Here is a 24,781-nt window from a genome sequence, read left to right on the forward strand (position 1 = left end):
ATTCATGCTTGAATTTGCCTCAAAATATTTTAGCCATAAGAATCAGTGAAACTGTAAAGATTAGGGTAAAAAAGGATTTGATGAAATGACGTGTATCACCAGTTTTCCTCTCTTTTTGCTGTCACACCATCTGTTTATTGGCACAGTTTCTGTAAATGTCTCGCTGTGTCTTGTTTATTTTGTTACAGCAGAGATGAAGAACTCTTGAGTTAGAGCAAATGAAAATGTGATGATGCAACGGAAAAGTTTTCAGGCCAGCGGAGAGAAGTCCTGCAACACTCTTTAGAGCGTTTCCTTTCACAACTCTTAGATTGATGAAAATAAAGTGCAGTGGGCCACTCTTTTGCAATGCTCACTGGTGGACAGATGGATAGCACCTTGACAAACAAAGAAAAACAGACAGACTGTCGCCTCACACTGAAGTGGAGAAAAGAGGAGACAGACTATCTCCATGCATATTGATGCCAGCCAGTCACACTGGCCTAGGTTTGATTGAATAGGCACACAATGGGAAAAGGCAGGCTACTTTTCATGTTCATCCATCAATCAGTGCAGCAGACTGCAGCTTTCTCAGCTTTGTTTGAGTGTCAATTAGCTGACGTGGTTTGGGTTGCAAGATGAATTTCAGATGGTTCTGTTTTTCATGCGGCAAGCAGCATATAATGTACAGCTGTGGGACCAATCAACCCCTTCAATGTGAGCGCTTTAGATTAATGGTCAAAAAAGGCTGAGTGGTTCGATGTTTTTGTAAATAATTATAAATTGTGCAATGTAGCTGAAGATTTCCTTCAGTAATACTCACAGTGGTGAAAAGCATTTATCTTTGCTCAGGAAGTAGCTGATTCAAATCATCGTCTGCTGAATTCATACACGTTTCCGAGAATTCAGTTTAAAATTAGCTGACAGATATTAACTTCTTTGTTTTTATCATTAGAAGTAAACGTATGGTTAGGACACCATGAATGAATTACTAATTGAAACAAATAAATGACCTGATTGATGCTTACCAAAGATTTAACTTGTTTTTTGTTTCGTTTTTTTTATATTTTTTTTCCCATTTTTACCCAGTGAATTTACCAGTTAACGTTAATAAATCTTGCCTGACAGAACATTTCTGCAACATCTTTCTGCTTGTTTAAATATCTGTGGTACTAGTTAAAACATGTTCTACTGCTATGCAAGTTTAATATCTGAGGAAGTTCTTTGGTTCTATAATAATTTTTCTTTTAGTTCTATAATTTAGCACACTAAAATCTCATGGAGCGTTCGCTGGCGTACAGCATTGCACCGCAGCTGGATTTGTTCAATACTATGTGGATTTATTCAGATTGCTTTTCAGCACAGAAGTAGTAATGAACAACATTAACCGGATTTGCATAAAATTGGTGAAATCTAAAAAGCTTGAATAGTCTTAAAAATCTGTTAATTTTTATGTCATTTTTAGATTTAGTTAGTTAGAAAGCAGGTTTTGATTTCACTGCTACCACAGCAGAGAATACAGCCCAGTTTGTTCTTAGAAATCAATCCTAACTTTTACTAAACATCAGTTAAATATTAATTTTTTTTTAAAAAGCTGTTAAACATGAGCTAACGATTGCCTTCCTGTGTTTGCGCAGGCACACATGCTCGTGTTCATATAGTTCAGCTGAACCTCCAAGAGCTCGACAGTTTTCACGACAGCCGTGGATTTCATTTGTCAACCATTATTCAAAAAGCAAGAAGAAGAAACACTGTTCCAAAGATTTTTCATCAGGAACTTGATGCAATTTTTGTGTAACTCCTGTGTGATAAATTACCAAAGTCTCACACACTGTTTCCTCAAAACAACCATCTGTGTCGTTTTTCTTCTTCTGCTCATGGTTTGATCAACGGTCTGTTATCTGTTGTATTCTTGTTGCCACCATTATTTATTTATTTATTTTTAAAAAGATAATTGTTTGATGAGGTGGTGTAGGTTTTAGTTATGCTGTTTTAGATTTTCAACAAAGTTTTAGTCTAATCAAATGTGTGCTTATATATATTTGGTTGTAGCCATTTATTCTTGTTTTTGCTCATCATAGCACAGCAAGCTTCAGAAATGTCCTCCCCACAGTTTGATGACAGCGATATTAAGCCAGTTTTGATATTGTTTACTCTTAGATTATCTAGAATACACAGTTGCAACCATTGCAAGGTTGTTTCTTTATTATTTTTTGAGGCATTATAAATAAAGCTGTTTTAAAAAAAATGACAATAAAGAATAATTAATTCATTTTTTCTCTTTCCAGGTGCAACTTTAAAATTCTGCAAATAAATACATCCACACAGTGCCATCTACAGGGAAAGTAAAATAGAAAAAGCTGTTTGGGGGACAGAAGGTTAGTGCGAGATTGGAGCCAACCTTTTCCATCCCTCTTTAATGCACCCCAAAGCAACTACATTTCTAAAAATAACAGCAGGGTGTCTTTCCTGCTGCATGTCTCAAACTGATTCGGTCTTGCACAGACAAGGGCAAGAAAGGATTTGATTTCAAACTGTTCCATTCATAGTTGCTGCACATCATGGAGATAAACAGAGTAATTTGGACAAACAGACTGCTGGCTAGAATGTTTGACAAAGAGAGAAAAAAAAGTCTGACAAACTACTATATTACAACATTAGGGTAAGTGGAAGCATGATCTTAAATGACCACATTACCACACACTATAAAAAATCAAATCTATTCTGAAATAAAGTTAATTAAACCCATCAAATTTGTTTGCAGAGCTTTTATTTTGAAAGATGTGGAAACCATTGCTGACCTTAGAGGAAAATAGAGCTGGCCCATTTCTCAGCCAAAGTATTTTCACACATTCCAGTGAATTAAACATATTCCATCAGAGATACTTCCTAAACAAACTGCTGCGTGGTCCAGTGTGGTATCTGGCAAATGACAGCCAACTAGAGCGTAAACACATTCATCAAATCAAGTGTGGCCTCCGCTACTTTCCTGTTTAGGGAAGAGGATCACCTGGTAATAATCTGTTGTGACACTTCACAGTGGTTTTCCAATCAAGCCTCCAATTCTGGGGGATGGGATGACCTTAGCTGCTGCGAACACTCCTGAGGACACCTACTGTTGCATTACTGCAGCATGCTCACACAGGACAAATACATGATGGACTGCAGAAGGTGCACAACATGAAGGATGTCCAAGTGAGTCAAAGGTCACAGCTAAGATTTATGAAAGGACACAGCATAAAATATTATCTACTTACTCCTAATATTATGATATCTGGTAGTACTTTTCTTTACAGGTAACAGCACGGTTAAAGAGTCAATAGATTTCCATTTGTCTCCTATAAGACATCACACTATGAAGAGCAAGTAAAACAGTCAATTTTTTATTGAGTATATCAGTCCATCAAACAAAATCTTAATAATTCTTATGAAGTTTGAATTGAAACCATGAACTTATTTTTTGTTTTATGGAAATAGCCCACAAATTTGGCATGGCTGTCTTTCACCACTCAGTGGTTATTTTTCTGTTTACTTTTGAGATTAGTTAGAAACTTCTTGCAAAAACAGGCTCAAATATATCCAAAGGAGGTCCAAAAATTAATAAAGGAATTAGTTATTTTGTCTAAAATAAACCAGTGGGTTGGTTTACCCTGGTACCCTGCTCTGTTGTGGAGTCACAAAATTCAGAGGGGTGGGGTACAACCTGGACTGGTTGTAAGTCTGTCACCGGTCCAACTCAGAGACACAGGAGACAAACAGCCATAGGATCAATTCAAAATAGGGACAAACCAACCATGCATGCTTTTTAACTGTGGGAGGAAACCAGAATACTCAAAGAAAACCCATTCATACACAGAAAAAAACATGCAAACTCCCTCAGAAAGGCCACAGCAGAAAGTCAATTCAGATGCCTCCTGCCTCTCTTCCTGTTTTTAAATCTCTTTTAAAAACACACTTTTATACTTTGGCTTTTAACACACCGTGATTTTTGTCTTTCTTGGCACCTAAAACATACCTGCTGTGAACCCGTATGTGTAAGTCTCTTTTTTATCTATTTATCTTTTTTATCTGTTTATTTGTTTTTATCTATTTCCTTTTTACTGTTTTTATCTATCTATTGAACAGCACTTTGGCTACCCCTGTGGTTCTTAAAATGTGCTATATAAATAAAGTTGATTGATTGATTGATTGATTCACTGTGGCTCTAACCACTGTACCATAATGCAAGCGTATGTTGATGAAAACTAGGATCCTAAAGCACTCCAAAAAATACAAAATAAAAAGATATCTAGAACTAGAAGCACTCAGAGAACCTCTCCAAGCATTGGAGTCCAAGGCTTGATGAAAATACCAATTGTAATCCATTGTTTTTTGTAACAACCCCAACATTTTCTTGAACATTTCATCCAAATCTGTCCGTTAGTTTTTACCTTATCTTTACTAACGGACAGACAAACAAACCAACTAACACAACTGGAAACAGATCCTCCTTGGTGGAGGTAAAAAAACCATAAAAAAATAGCACTCAGAAAGTGGAGAATTAACTAAATAGTCTGCCAAAAAGTGAAATAAACCAGACAGAATATATACTGACACGTTTAAGAAAAATTAACGTAACCCGCATACATTGAACAAATAAATCTGAGCCGTTTCTTCAAGGCGCCGCTAGGTGGCGGTATGAGGCCTTCACGCCTGCCGAAATGTTGGCGGAGAAGAAGACGGTCGGAGCGATAAGGAGGGAAAAAGAAGACTGAAAAGGAAGAAGCGTAGTCCATGGAGAAAGTTCTACTTTCTAACAAACACCATCAAAGAATAATTATCCAAGAGTTTATTTTCTGATTTTGGTTCTAACTTTTGAAGACATGAAGAATCGTTTTTCGGAGGAATTTAGTTTTAGGCTATAAATCTCTGGTGAGTTTGTTTTGAAGTAGCAAGTTAAGCTAGCGATTATAGCTAACATACTAATGCTAATTCCTGTAGATCACTCTGGGTTTTTTTTTTTACTATTTTAAATGTTTTAAAACTAATCAGAGATAAATGTTGATGTTCTGATGTTTAAATTGCAGATGTTCACTGTAGCAGGATATGTTAAAATCATTGTTGTTAAAATCCACATGAGTGAAAAAGAGTAATTTATTATAATGCAAATGGAAAGAGAGTGTTAAAAACCAGAAGATTAATTAATATTAGCTAAATCAGTTCATTTGCACAGCGTGAAAGAAATGTCACTTGATTTTATAAAATATATTTTACAATATTAAGAGATTTTTCATGCAACTTGCGGGTTGGTTTCTGTTTTTTGAGAGAGGAAATCCCATCGGTGATCCAGAGTCCAGAAGACTCCAAGTCCTCCATGAAACTACACCTGGAGCTGCAACAATCATCATTCTGAAAGATGAGTGGTGAGATTGCATCTTAATACACGACCCATGTAGCAACCACATCACATACACCTCATAAGATTTAAACTGAGGAAGAGTAAAATCCTCCTCGGATTTAAAGAAACTCCGAACTGATGAATGAATCGACTGACTGAAAAGAAGAAGAAAGCAGACTCTGTGTAATATTGCTCCTTTGTTGGGTTCAAATGTTTAAAGCAGTAGGTTAATAAATTGAGATGTTGCAGATTTCCTGATGATCATTTGCTCCTGAGACCGAAGAGGCCCAACTGATTTATGTCCGCTGTCATCTCACAATTAGGTGAATAAACAGTCTTACAGAATACTTATATGAAAAACAGCTGAGTGCCAATTGGTAAAAAAAAAAAAAAAAAAATCTGTGAAACACAAATAGGAAGTAAATTAACAGTGAACTAAAGGTATTAGATTTAAAAAAAATGAAAATCAAAAAACTTTACACAAACAACAAAGACAAATTGTTTGTTTCCTCCTCATCCATTATCAACACACAACAATCGTGCCACCTATGGGTAATAAATTAATTTTGGTTAACTTCAGCCTTCATTATTTTTCTGCACTTAGGCTCATTTACCTTGTATTTGTGTGTTTGTGCATACTGGATAAATTGTTTTTCTTTGACTGAATAATGCGACCCTTTTGATTAAACAGATGCCAGCAAAGAAAGAAATAAAATTGGAGTTCATACTGGTTGAACTGATGAGCTTTATTTTGAACTCGACATGAGGTTTCACTTTTGGTTTAGAGTCTACTGCCTTCGCATGACAGCCAGAGGTTTTTCTCCTGTTATTTATCTACCCTCATAAGTTCAAGTTTTTATGGATACTGAATATTTAAGCTGCAAGTAGAGTTCTAGTAACAGAAATTTTAAATTCTAAACCAGTCGACGACGATCCTTTGCTACAAGCCTGTAGTCTGAAATTTTACATTAAGCTTGGACAATTAAAATTTACTGAACAAATTAGTGTTTTATAGAAATCAGTTTTATATTTTCACCACAATGAACACATAGCTTTAAAAAAAAACTTGAACATGTTTTGCAAGTGATCAAAATAAGTCATTTATCACTCACATGCTTCGAGCCAATGGTATACAGTATGTAGGCGTGTGAGCATGTTTGTATTGCTTCGACTGCTTGTAGGCATGTGCCAGTTCCAACTGATGGACTAATGCCTAATGTAAAATGAGAAGGTGGCAGGATAACATCCAGAGGCATCCTTATCTCCCAGTTGTTTTTCTACTTGTATTGCAAAACTAAATTGGCATTTGTCCCCGCTTTATGGCCTTAAGCGTGGCTGCAGCCAATAAGGAGCCATTTATGATTTAACTGTCCTCAGGCACGGAGCCAAAACATGTTAAACAGTTGTCAGCAGTTCTGTTGAATGTGAAATAAATATGACCACCGTTTACTTTTGTAATATTCTTATCTTACGTTTACGTTTGTGTTTGATTGCTTGTGTGTTTTCCAGAGATCTTGCTTTTTTTAACATCTACTACACCGGAAAAAGAGATAATAAATAAGTCCTCTTATTTGCTCCACATTGAGCCAGATGAGGCAAAACAATTTAGCTAAATTTTGGCCTGATGTGAAGATGGGTCTTTTGGGGCGCAGGTGAAGTCATCGAAACATCTGCTGCAAACTGTTAAAAGCTCCCTGCGCCTGAGAGATGCTGAGGCTGATTTAATGTCTTCTACATATTAAAAATACAGATGCTATGCTGTGTGCTTTCTCTATCTGAATAATACCAACATTTAAGATGCATCTGCATCGGTGTTCTACAGCATATACAGATGGATTTTCTCTCCTTGTGTAGCTCAGTCTATGCATCTATTAGTAGACGTCACAATCAGTCGGCTTACATAAATTGATCTAACAGCTATAAAAATTTTATGATGTTTTTAGGATTTTATCTCATACTAAAAACATAGATGTGGAGTTTAAAACTGAAGTGTGTGGTGTACAGTATTTCTGAGTTTTATGAAGCTGCCGGTTCCATTCTCATTTAACCTGAAAGTTTAGATTCAGTCTGATCAGAAATTTGATCTGATTTTTAAAGAATCTTAAGGATTCTACAAAAAACTGCATTTTTAAATGACCTAAACAGTACTGGGGTTGAGCTCTGTTGACAATATTAGTAACTGCTTCCATGTATTGACTTCTGTATTCATGCTTAGTTCAATATAGTGTTAAAACCGAAAAGGATGGACGATGCAGGCTGTCCAGAAAGTTGCAGCCTGTCTGCCTCTGGGCAGCACAGTGGTGTATTAGTTAGCATTGCTGCCTCACAGCAAGAAAATTCCCAGTTCAAGTTTCAACTATGTGGAGTTTCTACTTCCTGTCTGTGCCGTGGGTCTTTTTGGGTATTCATGCTTTCTCTCAGTGTCCAGAAAACTTGCACGTTGTGTGAGCTGGTCATTCTGAACTGACTTTCTGAGTGTGGGCATGCATATCATGCCACAATTACAGTTAGAGTGTGCTGACACGTACAGTAAGGTTTGCATTATTGACTGGGCTCTTAGAAAAGAAGAGCCTTTTTCCAAAGATAACAGAATTAAAGTAAAGAAACGATATTTTCTACAAAAACTAGTGCAGCAAAAAGCTAGCTGAAATAGCAGAATAATAGCTTTAAACTCAAAAATAGCATAAAAAGACAAACATAGAGCAAGTTTGCTGAAGCACATTTCAAAGAGAACAATGTTCTTGAACTGAAGAGATCTAAATGTATTTTTATTGGAAACTACTTGTAAATAAAGTTAAATATTTTAAAAAGAATAAAAGTTACAAAAGCCGTCTCACCCATCTCCTGAATGAGCTGAATGTTTGTGATACATGAAAGATGTAGTGTGCAGAAAAAGGAAACAGGAAAACAGTTGCATGAATGCTGATCAGCATTCACACAGTTAGCAAAACATTAATAAAAAAGTGTCAGAACAAAGATATTTGCTGTCCTATCCAAACAGCATTTTGCATTTTAGATCAGAATATAAAATATACTGTTCTCATAAAGTGTAAAGATTAACTTAATATCATTTAATTGAACTCCAGATGATATTTGTTGACAATTCTCTTTTCTTTTGAACTGCCTGATTAAGTTAAGCATTCTGCTCCTTGGCGTTGCAGTAGTGATGGTGGTGATAATAGGCACATAGAGATAATAAAACATACTCTTATGGAATAATGGCTGAGGCATTTGAGTACCCTGAAAAAGCCAGCTGATGAATTTTTAAATGTTAATCTTTGAAGAAGCAGCAGGAGTGCACTCGTCAGTAAAAATGAGGGGCTGCCAGGAATCTGCAGCAGGATAATTAATTGTTGAGTCTTTGCGGTGGGCATGCATCTACTGAGACCCATTGCAGATATTATACAGCTGTTAACTTTTGAGCCAATTTAATTTTTTTTCTCTTTTTTATCCCTTTTTTTTGTCCTCCCTCTTCCACCTCTTTTTTTTTTTACAACCTGTGTTAGTGTGCGTATGGTGTGTGAGTGTGTGTTTCTGTGTAATTAAGTGTACATATGTGCATAGCAAACACATGATGAAGAGCGTGAAGCCCTTGAGTATAGGAGCCAGATGTTGCAACATGAATCTACAATCGTATTGACAAAGAGCATTGTGGAGCAGTTTACTCTAGCAAGACTTTCTGCATTTGCCCCAAATATTATTCTCATCTTGTCTATATTGATTTTTTTTTTGTGTTGTTTGTTTTTTTTAATAACATTTAGAGCTGACCCTTGTAACCTAATTTAAATAATCTTCACTTGTATAATGAGCAAACGTATTATTTGCATACAATTTTCTCTCACATTCAGTTATTATCATCTGTTTGTTAGAAATGTAGCATTTTAGCTGTATCAGGATTAAATCTTTAATTTGCAATGATACTGATAAAATTATTTTTTTTTATTTTTGAGTGAAAGTAATTAGGTTTTGTAATGTTTTAATTTTTGCATTTTTGCTCATCTAATATAACAAAAGTGGAATTTGACCTTATAAACGAACACTGTAGTGTTTTTATATTGCAGTCACACCCATCGTTTGTTTGCTCAGAACAAAATATTACCATTTTTATTTTAGTAATTAACCCCAGCTGAGGCCCGAAGCTGCCCAAGTTAATGAAGTTGAGATTTCTGTGAAGGATTAATTAGAGCTCCGATGGGGATGGGGTGGGAGGGTTGCTTGTGTATGGGGCAGGAGAAGGGGGGAAAAATAAACAATGTAATAAATGACGCAGTGCATGGTCTTTAATGCACAATTAAATTGCGATTGTCTTGGGATCACTCAAAGCACACACAAGTTAGTCTCTTAAGCTTACTTCATATATCATGCCTTCACTCTTAATGGTTAGAGCCAACTCAGGCAGGCCCCTTGGTGATGCCTAAATGCTATGTATAAACACACAGACAGATTTTGTGATGTCTCATTACCAAGTACCCTGATAAACCAGGACACACACGCACATTCACTTGGGGACTGAAGAGGAATAACATACAGTATCTAGGCATAAAAATTCAATGTCAGAAAAATCCCACAATGAAACAATGTTTCACAGTTTCTAAATTTAAGTACAACGCTATTCTCTATTCCTTATTTCTCATTTTTTCCTAATTGTAAATCATAGAATCTGTGGTTGTATCTATAAGTGTAGTTATATTTTTAAAAGGGAAAAGATCGTCGCTGTAGGAAATGGCCACATATTTGGAAATGAATGGCATGATTTTGAGATGGTCAGGTTAATCTCCCTCATTTCCTCTTTTACTTAAAATCTAAGTAAAACAACAAGATACAGTATATAACACAGCCTAGATGTGTAACGGTAGATGTATTTGCACCAAACCATCACGGTTCAGACATCTTAGACGAACACGAGGACCAGACAACAAATATGTTCATCACAACCAATCAGTTACCTCGTTCATCCTGAGTGCTCTCACTTTTTTTTATACTTTTTAGTTTACTTTTTGCTAAATGCCACAACAGAACTGTAGCTGAGAAAGCTACCCAAAGTACTGCACAGCCCCTTCATGTAAAAAGTGCTTCGCCTTGTGCGCTGAAGTTAGATCAGAGATTAGATATTTGAGTTTATTGCCATTTACACAAATACAGTTACAGGACATGTGCATTGAGATTCTTGAGTCAGCTTCATAAAAGTAAGAAGTATACACATTTTAAATGAAAGATTATTTAAAGAAAAATTTAAGTATTGCACATATTTTCATAGGTAATTAGGTTGCCTTTGTGTTGCACATTTCACAGGAGATGAGATTGCACGTTACACATGCTTTTTCACAAGAAACTCCACATTCCTCAGAGTTAAAATTGCAATTATCCCTCCATCCATATTCTTTATCTGCTTCTCCTTTAAATTTAAAGGGAATATTTTCAAATTTATTACACACATAGCAAAAATACACATTTTCACATTAGATTCATAAGCATGCCATGATTTTCTCTGTGGCTCTGAGGGAGAGGAAGACTTCAAGATGCGATAAAACTCAGAGGAACACTTCAAGTCTGGCAGTCGGTGTGAGTTGAGGCTCGGTAGACAGCCCAAACCATGCTGGGTAATGCGCTCATTTGTCCATATTTTTTCTTCAGCTCCCGTGGGACTGTCTCTCCTTCTGTTGCCTTATCCAGATATTTCTGAGGGGATCTTTACACAAGAGATCTCTATCAGAGCAAAATCTGTGTTCAGCAGTTCAGTAGGCAGCACTTCACTCAACAGTGAGGAGACAGAGACTGCTGCGGAGTTAAGAAGCCTGAAAACTGTCTGCTGAGTGGTCAGCTCAATTAAAAATTACCTTTGGCCTTTCTCTTGTCGTGTCTTTTCCTTTTCTCTTTATGAAAACGGTGTTTCGGCCTCTTGATCACTGTGAAAAGTTGAATTTTTTTGGTACAAATTGGGGTACCTTCTTATCAACACTAATGTTTTCTGTTTTGCTTGCAGAGTAGAAACTAAAATCACAAGTCAAAAGAATTAAAGGATGAATGATTTACAAGACAGACTAAAAATACATTTATGGTTGTAAGTGTCTAAATGTTGAAATAAGAAGCATTTTATTCAAAAGATGTGGCTATAAAGTGGAAAAAAATAGCCTAGCATTTCCTAAAAGAATGCATATCACCCGCCTTCCTTTCTGCCGGTTCTCGACTTTCATCTTACGTTGAAAAATGGCAGTTATAGCCATTTTGTTTAAACCTTGAAATAACTTTCTGCACATTCTCGTGCAATGATCTCACATGATTTATTAGCACTTGGAGTATGTGTTGTGAAAACCTCTCAGCTGATACCGCACTAAATTTTAACTTTGTTCAGTTTTAAAAGTACATCAAATAACTGAGCGTTTCATAAAGATTTGTGCAGAGGTTTGTGAAATATTTTGCTCACAGAAAAAACAGGTTTACGTCAAAATGTTAAACAAAGATGTCACGCAGTGAGTTGAGCTCGACGTGTTGGAGACGGCGCTCGGCAGTTATTAATTTTTGAGAGTTTTGGTAAAATCTGTTCTGTGATTCATGAGATATTTTGCTATCTGTAAAAACAAAGAAACAAACACAGTCAGAAACATTATGGCTCTGCCTTTGTCTTCAGCGGTGGGTAATAAAAATAGATGTGATGGTTGAGGGGAGAACACTGAATACTTGACGTGTGTATTTTGGAAATCTCATTTTATATCTCATTTTTCAAGACACAAATGATTACAACAGTGAATTGTTTGTTTTGGTAGATGAACAGAGTCTGGATTGATTTGGCTGAACTGGTTAAACTGGTAATAAATTATAACTAAAGCAGATTTAGACTATAGATACACATTGCTGCTTTGATCAAAGACGCCCTGAAGCTTTTTCCCGCTGCTTCTTTTAAGTTGCAGCACACAGCAAGTCAATGGCAGCTTCCTTCTGGATCACAGTGTTATGGACTTCCTCCAGTTACAGGATATGTGTTATTCATTTGAAGTCCTGTCCTCTGGGTAAAGAATGGAGGATATGTGAGTTCAGGCCATGAACTGATCAATGTAACCTGCAGGCAAACACGCAAATAGAAGTTTCTGCTTCGGATATCTGCACATCTGGGTGCATAATGTACCACAAAACAATCTTATTAAATCATCTCCCAGAATTATTTACATATATAATCAGGATAACATCTTTTAGAGTGGATGTTTTTATGTTGGTATTCTGCTCTTTGACCAGCCTGAATCCAGTTTGACAAACTGTATGTGCAGCTGCAAATCAAGAAGCAGCCTTTAGTGTTAAAGTAATGTAGTGTTAATACCAGAGAAACTGCATTTTCCTGCAAAACTGCAGCATTTACACCAAGTTCTGAATGGCTGCTGAAATTTGCTGAAGAAGCAGAAACTGAGGAGCAAACAGTAGCAAAATGTAAGCTAAAACCTAAAAGTAGCAAAGGGCTACCTAAAATAAAGGATTAAAAAACAAAAACAACTGGATTCTGTAGCTGAAGACGTTTGGCTTCTGATTCGAGGAGCTTCTTGGGAGAGAAGCGAAACGTCTGCAGCTACAGAACAAAAGTGCAGTTCTCTTTAGGGGTTTTTGGATTTACCATGTCCTGGATGACTGAGAATCTACACCGGCATAAAAATGAAGGGCAGGCTACATTCAGCAGAACGTTAGGTTTTAGTAGAATTAGTAGTAGCGTTATTAACAGAAGCAAATGTCATAAAGAACAAGGGTTTTGAAAGATTTGAAGAGATCTCAATGTATTTTAATAGAGAAATGTTTTGTATATAAAACATTTCAAAAGTTTTAATGTTACATAAAACAAAAATTATAGCACCTACCTCTTGAATGAACTGAATATAAACAGTTAAAAAAGCACAAAGTACGTGGAAATAATTAGATGCCAAAAAATGTACAAAAAACAAGTTTGAATACTGACTCGGCATTTACTTAAATATGACTCTACACAGTTTTGCATTTTAAGTTATAAAGAACAAAAGATGTACTATAAGAGACAAAAAGATCTTTCAAAATTGATTAATGAAAAGTTACGCACTTAGTAAAAAAGTTAATCCAGTTCACAAAGAGAAATAAGTAACGCCAAAAGAAGAGTTGATTCTGTATTTTCAAGTGTTAGTTGTTCACAGAGCTTTGAAAGAAAATGAGATGAAAGAACAGAGATGGCATTTATCAGCTTTATTCAAGCATGTTGCCAGTTTTCATTTAAAGTCCCTCCTTAAACTAATGCAAGGTGGTAAAACCCCGACTCTCTTACTCTTCATCCCATTAGGTCCTCATCACTGAACCACGATGAAACCTTATTCTCTCTGCCTGTCCATTTACCCCATCATCCATGCAGGTTTAAAGCAAAATGTCTCTCCCAACCTTAAAACTCAAAGCACGCAAAACTATTCCATCCATAAAATTGTCCAGCACATGCAGAATGTGTTTAACCTCGCCACTTTTCGTTTTGTGGAAATTATCTTGCGATGCAAAACTGATGTGACTGTTGTTCATTCACCAATAATGAGAGCAGCAGAAGGGTTAGACACCTTGTTGCTGTTCAAACAACCAAAATCTCTCAGCTTCTGTGCTGCTGGATTTGAAAATTCGGTTGTAATACTAGCGGCTTACATGCACAATGGTTTCATGGCTTTTCCATTACCCCGAGATGGTCATCTGCAACAAAGATGAGAACAGCTGCAGGTTCAAAATGTTTAGAAGGTGTTAAAGTTAAGAAGCATGGAAAAAGGGAAGCTAGAATGTTACTGAGAAATAAAAAAGCAACCAAATTTATTCAGATTAAAAAAAAATCTTCAAACAAAAACTAAAACTATGTTCCCTTTAACAAAAAAAAAATGAAATTAAAGGCCTCACATTCCTTTGAAGGACTGCATATCACCCTCTGCCTTTCATATCAAATGAAATTTTGAAAAATAGCATTATGTGTAATATTGTGATATCTTGGATGATCTGTTCGTGCTTGAAGTAGATGTTGTGAATGACTGTCGGCTACGACCACATCAAGTTTTAGCTCAGTAGCTGTAAAATTCACTGAGTTGTAGCCATTTTTGTGTTGACTAGGATCACAGTGGCAGCCAGAGTTTGATTTAAAATCTGTTCAGTGATTTATGAGATATTTTGCTAACAGTTCAAACAAACACACACACACACACGGGCAAAAACATTATCACTCTGTCTTTGTCTTCGGCAGTGGGCGATAACTGAAGTCTTTTTAACAGAATGAATGAAAATGAAAGCAGATGGCAGCTCAGAAGTTATAAAGTGCCTATGAAGCTGAAACGATGCTGATGAAGATCGGTCAGTTCCGTGACATCACTCTTCTGCTGATGTTGTTTTGCAGTGACATGATTTCATACAGAATTCTCAACTCATTACCCTTCATTTCCATCTCCAGTCTGATGTTGCCTCCTGTGTTATGCATTAGTTTGAAGAGGGCATTTGTTACTCCCTGTCCACTCACCAGAGCCTAATATTTGCTGTAGTTGCAGCACATTTCTCTATTTGTGCTAAAAGGAAGAAAGGGAGTGCTGCACTTTAGCAGTATCCTTGTTGCAACAACCTGAAAGAGGGGGAAAAACCAGCATAAATAAGTTAACGGGATGAAACACATAATGACAGAGAATGACATGGTTAATGGAAGCAGACTTTTCAAACAATGAAATTACAGCTACATGCTGCATGGTTTCTAATAAAACTCCTGCAAAGGCTAGGGCGCTAATTTTAAACCACACTGCAGTTTCTGCATGTATAATGTAAATTTCATTTAAATTATTTTTTTATTTTTATGTTTTCTAACTGGTCAACATATTGTGATTGCATCTGAAGTTTCCCAAACATTAAAGTCATTGAAGATAACAGGCAAATGAAAATCTTTACTATAAATAAGGAAAACAAGAAGACACAAAATACAGGTTCTTTTAACCATTTGTTTTATTATTTTATTTTTACATTTACATTTTTATTTTATAATAATGCATTGTTATAAAATGGTCATCTCTTCAGATATGGTGCACATGCTAGCGGTCTCTGTATGGACATCTGTCCGTGTGTGCCGGCAGCGTTGCATCTGTGCAGAGGCGGCGTAAAGACACTGACACTTTCCATCTACTTAGCCTCGTTGCTGATGTGCTGCATAACTCCCTCAGGAATTACCCGTGGTACAGTGTCTGATTGAGCTGCATGGTTGCAGAGAGTGAAAACAGAAGTGGATGGAGCTTCTTTGATGCTGCAGAGATTCATAACAATCGCTGAGTAGGATACCCTCCTACATTTCCCTGGGTGAATGCCCTCCTTCTTTAAGGTGAATCTGCAGAGTTACTTAAGGTCCAGGGCTTATAGGGGGATCCTGAAAGTAGGCCTGGTGCACGCCCTCCCCCCCACCCACCAGCTACATCTCTCTTCGTTTTACGGTAATCTGAGCAACAGCATGAAGCCTTGTGACCAATTTGCAACAGTGAGAGCAGGATCAGTTTTTCGGCATGTTCCCTGGGAGATGCAGAGAGGTGGAGAAACAGGCTGACACGAAGAAGCATTTAGTTTAGGCTATATCATAATTAGGAAATTGCCTAAATTCCACCCAATCATAATTCGTCCTTCGTAATTGTTTAAACACAGCAACACTCCACCTATTATGCAAATAGTGTGTTTGTGTGAATTTGTGTGTGCAGATTTGCTGTATCGAGCCTTATTTTTCACTAAGCATGTGTTGGTCAGTAGTTAGCTTCTTATCAAAGATCACAAGGATAAAAACAGGACACTGCCTGTATTTTTTTTTAAGGCAGTGATGAAATAAAATAACTGCCGTGTTCATCTGGAAGGCCACAGACATTACCTTTGATCATCAATAAGGATTGATTAATTTGTTTTCTTTTGTTTTTTTAGCAAAGGCAATAAAATATGTGTATGTGAAAGCCTTTGGAATAGCTCAAAATCTTCCCAGCAATCTGCCAAATTTGTACTGAAGCATATTTTTTACATATTTTTTATATTGACAATGTTGCAAACCAAACGTCCATAATCAGATTATTTAATCAATAAAATAATGTAGGCTCTGAATGATTGATTAAAAAAAAAAAGAAATTTTCACCTGTTTAGACTAGTGGTTCCCAAAATTGGGATATGGACTCCACTGTGGATCATGAAACACCAAGTGGGCGGTCTTGATGACCTCTACAGAATGTATACTAACTTCAAACATAATTGCTAAAAGTAAAAGTAAAAAAGAGATGAAAACAGTCATCATAAGTTCATTAAAAATATATTGAGCCTAGGTTAAATGGCTCATTAGCAACGTTTGGCTCTTTTAACCAGCTCCCGCAATAATCAAAGTCATGAGTCTCTAGGAATTATTTTTTGCATCAAAAGCTAAAGTGTTTGGGAACCACTGTATTAGACCATTTTCAGCTCATATATGCAATGCTTACAAAGTACACAGACAACTACCAGTGTTGTCAGTAAAGGGATGACTTTAGTTAGAGCCATCACAAATAACTAACACTACATTCACAAAACCACACTCACTTTTTCTACAAAATGGTTTGCAAAAAAATCTTTGTTTCACCCTCACATGGAAACGAGCTTTGTCAGCATCGGCTCCAGACAAGTGTAATCATGCTTTTTACATTTAGTTTCTCAGCCATTCTTCCTGGTAGATAAAACATTATTCTGTCGTGTTTAACGTGATTTTCCATTCAACACCCTTTGTAGGCTTTCGATGTGACGAAAAAGTGTCCTTGCTGTAAAAGGCACCCTTTTGTAGAAAGCACAATTGAAGCCACAACTGTTTGACACAAAGGGGTGTTATTTGTAGTCACAGGTATGTCCTGCCCATACATTTACCAACCTTTTAATTGCCTCAGTATCCTCAGGTGTGGCTGATGCTGCTTGTTTAGGAAATGACAATAATTGGTGTAAGTAATTGGTCAACCAATCCTCTGTTTGACCTTTACATCAGTGTCCAAAGCTCAGACTGAAAAATGTTTAAATTTGCACAACAGAAAAGCCTCCAAACCTCTAGAACTCTGACAGTGCAGCAGTAAAAGCTTGGTTAATATTTTTAAACATCTTGTTGATTAACAAGCAGTTGGTTTATTTGCATCGGATCCTATTGGGGGCAGCTATTCTGTAGCTGACTTCATGTTGAACCTGTTGGCTTTTAACACTCCAAACGACATGGAAAACCAAAGTGAATTGTGGGTAAAGTTTGCTACTTTGGAGGATGAAACATGAAAAATGATTACAAAACAGAAATTGTGTCATGTCACTGTTTGCTGGATTCTGGACAGATAGATGGACCAGGAAAGTCACTGACATTTTAATCAAGTGACTGATGTCCCACAGACTAAACAGAGGCAAAGAAATAATATTAGCTGCAAAGGTTTGTAAAAATAACTTCATACTTTTGAATCTGTCATTCATCCCTCAGAAGTTTGTGCAATCGCAGTATGACTGCTTCTCTTTTTGGAACTGTGTATTACTATCATCAATATGTGGACCTTGATAAGCACTGCTGCACAGTTGTGACCTCAGAAAAGATAGATGCAAGCTGTCATTCCTGCACCATCACTGCTAGACCCTCAAATATACATTACTGGTAAGAGGGACACAGCAGAAGCACAGAAGAGGCAGCAGCGTCTATCTCCTCCCTGGTACACAACAAAAGCAGTACTCCTCCAGCATCCAGGCTAGTGAGGCTACTCCTGTTGCCTGGAAAGCTGTGTCTGTGTCAAATGTGAGATGGGTTTGCAGTTCCAAACAAGCAGCTGCCATCAACTGGGGGATAAACCACAAAGAATTAAGGCAACATCCCAGCATGAAAACAGAGGAGTGAACCCACTGCAGATAAAAACATCTTTTGTTTCTATAGAACACTTGGAAAGTTAAAATATAAGGGTGCACACAAGTATAGTCGAAAAAGAACATAAATATTTTGTTACTCAGTCTGAGTTTGACTTTGTATTCTGGAAGCAAAAACAATCTCATTTCACTGTAAACTGTGTTGTTGTTCAGATTTTATGAGATACGGACTGGGTGACACATTGACAAATGTCTAAAACAAGTGAGCCAAAACAAACTGAGACACTTTTTTGTTTTTGCCGTTTGTCTCTGATCACTCAGATACTTTCATCTTTATTCATTTGTGACTAATAATTCATAATTTTTTATTTCTGGTTTTTGGTTTAAATGAATGCAGTGTCATCAGTACATACTGTACACAAAAGCATTCACAATCAGTTCACATAATTAGTGTAAAGATTTCTGGTGTCAACAGAACACATGGAGATATTTAAGTCATACAGCCTTATCATGGAAACTCATGTTCTTACTGCCACACAAGAACACCATGTACACTGCTGCCGTGTCACTTTGGGAGTGTGTGCACAAAGTACCTCATACTATCACTATCACTATCTCCAGGGACTCCATGATGGGGTGTGTAATGTTCAACATTGTTTGCTTGCACCTGGCAGTTTCCTCTGGTGAATGCAGGAATTTTCCCACTGCACACATTAGCCCAAAACTGTCCTTTATGTCAAATTAATGGTCTGCTAACACCTTTACTTTTTTAAACCAAAACTATAGTGGTCTTTTTTTAATGTAGGCACAATAGTTCAAAGAAAATTTTAAAAATCTTTACTTCTACTACTATTAGTAGTGTGTTGACATGTGATATGATAACCTCAATATGTTGAAGTGAAGTTATATCAACTAACTTTTCTCAAGAAGTACAAATGGCATTACTTACACAGTAGCCTCCAGGCTGTGTTGGGACACAGTAGGCAGGGAAATTAGGCAGATTTTTTTTATTATTATTGTTTTTGTCTGGACTGCGGCAATCAATAGACAAATCAGTACTTTAAATGAGCTGCCAGTCATGTTGGAATCAATGAATTATATCTCTTTTTATTCCGAACCTGTTGCTGTCTGTCATAAAGCCTGTATGAGAGACATGATGGTTGATGAATGTGTTTCTATTAAAAAAACATGAGCTGTGTCCACTCTTGCAGCCCCAGGTGTAATACCCAAATGTAATGGGGTTTACAAGTGGGTGGACAGGATGCCAGCTCATCACATGCTTCATGTTTGACTGATAAAACAGCTTTTCTTGCATTCAGAAGTCAGATCTTATTTGTTTCTGTCTAACCATGGTGAATGAATCGGCCAGTTTTGCCAGATATGTTGTTCTCAGTCACACGTTTAATCCTGGCATGTGGGCCCCACCCTTTGAAAGTGTAAGTGACAAATCCTTGAGGTGTCAGTTGCCAGTGCCATTCTTCAGGTTGTGCTTTTGTTTGTAGAGGGAAAAGGTTTTCTGCAGACTTTAGATCTCATCCACTAAGAATGGTTAACAATAAAGGCATAATGACACGATTTAGGCTCTGGGTTACTAAACAGGCCAGAGGCTCACATCCAGCTTTTTAAAGCTACAGCTGTTGGACCCTGGAGCTAGGCCTTTAGGCCTATCTGCTCCAGTTATTTAACTGTAGTCCGGCATCTCTTTGAAGGCGTGTTATTAATGAATGCAGACCAAAATGCCCTTGAACTTAACTGGATAGATCTACAACTTTTCAAAGCAACAAAATGTGTGACATAGTGTGGTGTGACACGCCTCTGTAATGTCTTGTAATAAAAACACCCAATATTAGCTGAGTGTTAAGAATGGCCCAGCAGAAAGCCACTCTGTTTGAAGATCTGTTTAAAGGAGGGGGGCTAGGAGCATTCTGCCAGAGCAAATTTGAACACAAACTCTGAGATTTATTTGGTTTGCAGGATAATATACCAGATAGTTTAGCAAAGTCAGCTGTGTCAAAACATGCCTACAGGTCTGAGCTATGCATAGGCCACTATTACTGCTTGTTTTAATACGTGCATCACGTGTTACTGCTTGTTTTAACGTGTGCATCACATGTGCTATATGCATATGTAACCGACTAATAATTCTGCTCTGCGTTGTGTACAATAATGGATGAGAGACGAGTTGAGATGAAGCCGTTGATCTGTATTAAAACAGAACATGTACTGGTCAGGACTCAGGTTCTTCACAGCAGATACAGCACCTCGTGTTCGCCTCTCGTGAACTGGCCTAACAACAGTAATTTAATACATTTATATCTAAAGAAATACAAACAACTAAAAACAATATGTACCTGTATTAAAACAGAACATGTACTGGTCAGGACTCAGGTTCTTCACAGCAGATACAGCACCTTACGAGGAATAGCATTCATGTTAACATCATGCTAACAGAACATTTTACCCGTGTTAAAATAAGGGAACCCACCTCGTGTTCGCCTCTCGTGAACTGGCAATGAAATCCCCGCGTTCACTACTTATATCCTAGCCAACCACCAAGAGGGGGTGCTGTTTCACCCATTACCCATGAACCTGTATTACTGGTAATGACAAGTGGAATTCAACACCATAATAACTCTGTTACACATATTGAAAAATGCTGATAAAGTTGGTGGATGTTGAATTCAAAACTTCTACCTAACTATGATGTGCAAAACATTTTCTGCCAAAATGATTAGATTTGTTAACATAAAGATAATTTCCCTTTCTTTTTTTTATTGTTTGTTTTGACTTCATGCCAGAAAACAATACGAAAATGTGAATGAAATAAAAACATACCAACATGCCCACTAAAACCTATTCAAATACTAATTTATGGACTCTGTCATAAATTAAAAAACAATTTTCAGTTTGGCTGATGATGATTTTATTTTTATGCAAACCAAACAAATACACATACATTCATGTCCTCAATTTGATTTATTTATTTTTTTCAATAATTAAGCAAAGGGGTCTGCCTGTGTCTATAACAGAGCAGTGCTTTATTTTTATTTTTACTTCCAGCACAACCATTAGTCAAAGTACTTTAGACCAATATAATTAAGGGTCATTCACCCTTGGGGCAAGTATAAAATAAATCAATTAAGTAAAGTGAGTCAATTACTTTATGTTAAGGTAACTTTTTTTACAATAGGAGCTTTATTTCCTTCAAACCAAAGCCTCCAAACTCAGCTAGGATGACTGCTTTAAATGGAATCCTTAAAAAAAGTTATTTTTCTGTTTATTTCATGATAATTAAGCCACACTAAACAAGTCAAATGATCTTCACTGGCAGTTTTCCTGCTTTGCATTGAGACAATAAAGTATTTCAAACATTTAAGATGTCAACTTAAAAACATTTGCATATCAGATGAAATATGTAAAAGCAGCTTTCAACTTTCAAAGCAAATAAAGCTGACAGCAATCGTGGACTGATTCTAATATTAACATTCATTTATGCATGCCTGTGTGCGTGCAGACATCAGAATTATATCTGTGAAGTACTGCTTTATTTATGACCGTAAAGACAGTTTTAATCTACAATAGAAACTGAATTAATTTACTGTCACTTAAGTCGTCAGCCACAAAGAGAAACATAAAATTAATTTTCACTTCCTTCCGATGCCTATATAAACTTGAGTCACATATAGAAAAAAGCCAAATATTAATTAAGGTGAATGATATGAGAATAACTCCTAAATTAGTAGATTTTTCCTATGTTGACCTGTACCAGCAAATCAGGTTCATAGAGTTAACTCTAAACTTTAAAGTTAACACTTTAAAAAAAAGAAAATACAAACCAGTGCTGTCAAAACAGTGATTAATGTCATAAAGTAGATTTTTATTCTGATCAAATGAAAGTTTAGGTGCTGTGCTGTTAGTGAGGAGTGGATAAAAACTCATACAGAAACATTTAGCCTCTTTTCCATATGCACACACAGTTTGAAGTCTGGGATTGTTTTCTGTCTAAGTAATGGGAGCATGCAACGTTAAAGCTCTCATATTTACTTTCCCCTTGAAATCTGGATCGTCACAGCACAGGTACAGCAGTATTGGAGAACTGTATTGTTCCTTTCCTGGGAATTAATTAACACTAAGCCTTGCTGGCAGAAACTAAATCAGATTACCTAAGGGATAGAGGTTGTTTTTCAGTTTCCATCAAAGTCCACAACAGGAGTTTTTCTACTTCTCTGCCAACTCTACTGTATTTTTATTCTCCTCTTTTTCTTATTACAGCATGTTCACACATCACAGCTATATGTTTTAACAGTCAATTATGTGCCCTTTATACCAAATTACAGTCTGCTTTTTAGCAGCTGTAATAATTAGTTGAAGAGAAAACTGAAACTTCATTGTTGAGTTTAATTGGACATGCTGAAATTTAGTCACCAACAATGGTCAATACATGACGATGCTCTTTCCCAAAAGGGAGCATGAGCTTATGTCAGGCCCTGAACCGCTGAAGTGAAGATGTCTGGCTTTGTGAATTACACTGGCCTTGTTGTTTTTGGATCGGCTGAAGCCTGCAGGGACTGACTTAGAGTAATGCCTTGCCCCATATCTCCCTCAGCACTCAGCCAAATGCAGCTATGCAACAGCAGCCCCACTTAATGTGATCTTCCTTGGCTTTCTGAGGTGGAAGTGGCACAGAGACAAAGGGCAGAGAAAGAGTCAGTTGACTCATGGATGCACACAGACACACTCAACCATGCTCCAAAAATAGTTGGTTGGTTCATGTATGTGTGTGTGTGAGTGTGCATCAAGCTCATATGCGTCTTGTTTCTCAAGATTTCTCTCCGTCTTCCGTTCCTAAATAAATCCTGTTCAGTGAAGTGGAGGAAGAACACAAGAGAATCAATCATACAATTATCCAGATTTCCTCCATCACTTCAAACAGAGAATAACTTAAAACTTGACCATTGTGTTGGTGTGGGGCGGGTGAGCATGACTTTTTATCTGTGCAAACTTTGTTTTGTAAAATTACGGATCTGTCAGTCATTTCAGGCGTGTTTTTTGGCAAAGAATCGAGGCTAGACAGCATTTCTGGGAGATCGAAGAGAAAATGAAATAGTCTTACTGCGCAATTGTGTTTCAACTAAATCAAAACCATGTGAACAATGCATAACCTTTTCCCCAGTTTAAGCATGATCACAAGGTAATCGATATTTAAAAGTCAGGAGTATGGACTAAAATGTGTTTCTTTCAGAACTGTAGCATTAGGTCTGTGTGCTATCATCCATGCCTAACTCAGATACGGGTTTTATCTGGGAGTGCATGTCCTGAGACCTAATTACACTCAAAAGAAAGTGTCATTTTAAATCAGCTTTTTCCTTGTCCAGTTCATTCTTTTCACACCAACCAAATACAGTTGCAACTAAGAGCGAAAAAAAGTTTCTTTGGTATCTAGCTGCTTAAAACGGTGCCCTTGGGTGAGAGACACATTGTGCTTACTGATCACATCTTTAATGAAAGAGGAGAGTTCACAAACGTGACTCGAATCATAGCTCCTGACGATGCTCGGGTTCTACATCATTAACCAGACAGCCTGCTAGTATTGATTACATCATAATCCTGAAATATTCACTACCTTCCCACAATAACAACAAAAAATACATAGGGGAGTTGTTATTTCTATACCTGTACTGTTGTTAAGGGTTTAGAAGTGAGCTTTCAAAGTGTCAAGAGCTGTAGTGATTCACGTTCAACATGTAGGTTGAAAGAGTGGATTTAAACTCAGCCCTGGATGAGATTTAAACACTCCACAGCATTGATATTAGCTCTGTGTTACAGGAAACACACTCTATCATGTTTTTGTTTGTTTTGCTTCAAAATCCCCCTGACTACTCAGTCCTGACACATACATTTTACTCTTACAAAAGCTCTTTTTTAAGTAAAGCATACAAAACATACAGAAATTATGACCCAAAGCATAGAAATGCCATAGATTATTACTCAAACACAAATCCTAAAATTATGTATTTAAATAAATGTTAAAATTTTATAGCTTCTGTATGAAAAGTCACTATTGCCCCACTGCAGCACCTTTCAATAATTCCACCACTAAATTATGTCAGTAAACTGCTTTTTAGAGAAAAAAAAAGCAATTGTATGGTAATGGGTAAAAAAAGAAAGAATAAATCACTAAAAGCATGCTAATTAGTGACTAGCCAGTGAAGCTAGTGGAGCATTTAACAAATGAAAAAAGACAAACATTTCCCTCAGCAGCTAAAGACCAATACATGCTGAAAAACTAAAAAGGAATGAATAATAAGATGTTTAAATGTGTAATGCAGCCTTAAAGTTTTATAGATATCACCCAGAGAAGCTGTGAGCATACAGTGTCCAAATCCACGGTGCAGACATTGTTCACATCATCGCCCTGCCACTTCTACACTACACAGAACTGGAAAACCCAAAGGAGAACATATGTTAACAGAGCAGGTCGTTGTGGAGAATAAGATATTTAACTGGTAAGAAACTGGAAAGATTTAACCATGGGAAGAGGAAAAAAATCGACTAGAAATACAAGATTGAGAAACTTCAGATTGAGGCCAGTGTCCAGTGGTCAGGCAC

At 36.8% G+C, this 24,781-nt stretch overlaps 1 long non-coding RNA gene across 1 annotated transcript in view; it reads left to right on the forward strand.

The window, feature by feature from the left end:
* The first annotated feature begins 4,666 nt into the window (after positions 1–4,666).
* LOC112450061 overlaps positions 4,667–24,781 on the forward strand; it is an 87,422-nt gene continuing 67,307 nt past the window's right edge. The window contains exons 1-2 of the long non-coding RNA XR_003038622.2: positions 4,667–4,890; positions 5,284–5,381. This is a non-coding gene — a long non-coding RNA (uncharacterized LOC112450061). The remainder of the gene's footprint in view (positions 4,891–5,283; positions 5,382–24,781) is intronic.

This window comes from Kryptolebias marmoratus, linkage group LG15, assembly GCF_001649575.2.
Source record: "Kryptolebias marmoratus isolate JLee-2015 linkage group LG15, ASM164957v2, whole genome shotgun sequence".
Lineage (NCBI taxonomy): Eukaryota > Metazoa > Chordata > Actinopteri > Cyprinodontiformes > Rivulidae > Kryptolebias > Kryptolebias marmoratus.